A 1,838-nucleotide genomic window follows, 5' to 3' on the forward strand; every position below is an offset into this window, starting at 1 on the left:
GAGAAAGAAGGCGAGAGAGAGAGAGAAGGTGAGGGAGAGAGATTGAGAGAAGGCGCGATAGAGAGAGAAAGGGAGAGAGAGAAGGCACGATAGAGAGAGAGAGAGCGAGAGAGAGAGAGAAGGCAAGAGAGAGAGAGAGAGAAGGTGAGAGCGAATGAGAGAGACAGAGAGAAGGAGAGAGAGAGAGAGAGGGTGAGAGAGAGAGAGAAGGCGAGAGAGAGAGAGAGAAGGAGAGAGAGCGAGCGAGAGAGAGAGAGCGAGAGAGAGAAGGAGAGAGAGAGAGAGAGAGGGTGAGAGAAGGGACGATAGAGAGAGAGAGAGCGAGCGAGAGAAGGTGAGCGAGAGAGAGAAGAAGTGAGAGAGAGAAGGAGAGAGAGCGAGAAGGTGAGAGAGAGAGAGAAAAGGCGCGATAGAGAGCGAGCGAGAGAGAAAGAGAAGGAGAGAGAGAGAGAGGGTGAGAGAAGGCATGATAGAGAGAGCGAGAGAGAGAAGGTGAGCGAGAGCGAGAGACAGCGAGAGAGAGAGAGAGAGAGGAGAGAGAGAGAGAAGGCGAGAGAGAGACAGAAGGTGAGAGAGAGAGTGAGAGAGAAGGTGAGCGAGAGAGAGAGAGAAGAAGAGAGAGAGAGAGAGAAGGCGCGATAGAGAGAGAGAGAGGGAGAGAGAGAAGGCGCGATAGAGAGAGAGAGGGAGAGAGAGAGAGGGATAGAGAGAGAGAGAGCGAGAGAGAGAAGGAGAGAGAGAGTGAAGGAGGGTGAGAGAGAGAGAGAGAAGGAGAGAGAGCGAGCGAGAGAGAGAGAGAAGGCGCGATAGAGAGCGAGCGAGAGAGAGAGAGCGAGCGAGAGAGAGAAGGAGAGAGAGAGAGAGAGGGTGAGAGAAGGCATGATAGAGAGAGCGAGAGAGAGAAGGTGAGCGAGAGACAGCGAGAGAGAGAGAGAGAGAGAGAGGAGAGAGTGAGAAGGTGAGAGAGAGAGAGAGAAGGTGAGAGAGAGAGAGAAGGTGAGAGAGAGAGAGAGAGAGAGAAGGTGAGCGAGAGAGAGAGAGGGAGAGAGAGAGAGAGAAGGTGAGAGAGAGAGAGCGAGAGATGGAGAGAGAGAGAGAGGGTGAGAGAAGGCACGATAGAGAGAGAGAAGGTGAGAGAGAGAGAGAGAGAGCGAGAGAGAGAGAGATAGAAGGTGAGCAAGAGAGAGAGAGAGAGAGAAGGCGCGATAGAGAGAGAGGGAGAGAGAAAAGGCACGAGAGAGAGAGAGAGAGAAGGTGAGAGCGAGAGAGAATGAGAGAGACAGAGAGAAGGAGAGAGAGAGAGAGCAAAGGAGAGAGAGAGAGCGAGAGAGTAAGAAGGCGAGAGAGAGAGAAGGAGAGAGACAGAAGGGGAGAGGGAGAGAAAGTGAGAGAAGGAGAGAGAGCGAGAGAGAGAGAGAGCGTGAAGGTGAGAGAGAGAGAGAGAAGGTGAGCGAGAGAGAGAAGAAGAGAGAGAGAGAGAGAGAGAAGGCGCGATAGAGAGAGAGAAGGAGAGAGAGCGAGCGAGATAGAGAGAGAGAGAGAGAGCGAGAGAGAGAAGGAGAGCGAGAGAGAGAAGGTGAGCGAGAGCGAGAGAGAGGGAGAGAAGGAGAGAGAGAGAGGGTGAGAGAGAGAGAGAGGGTGAGAGAGAGAGAAGGCGAGAGAGAGAGAGAGAGCGAGAGATAGAGAGAAGGAGAGAGAGAGAGAGGGTGAGAGAAGGCACGATAGAGAGAGAGAGAGCGAGAGAGAAGGTGAGAGAGAGAGAGAGGGCGAGAGAAAGAAGGCGAGAGAGAGCGAGAAGGTGAGGGAGAGAGAGTGAGAGAAGGCGCGATAGAGAGAGA

The sequence above is a fragment of the Pristiophorus japonicus genome, unplaced genomic scaffold (genome assembly GCF_044704955.1).
Source record: "Pristiophorus japonicus isolate sPriJap1 unplaced genomic scaffold, sPriJap1.hap1 HAP1_SCAFFOLD_1251, whole genome shotgun sequence".
Taxonomy (NCBI): domain Eukaryota; kingdom Metazoa; phylum Chordata; class Chondrichthyes; family Pristiophoridae; genus Pristiophorus; species Pristiophorus japonicus.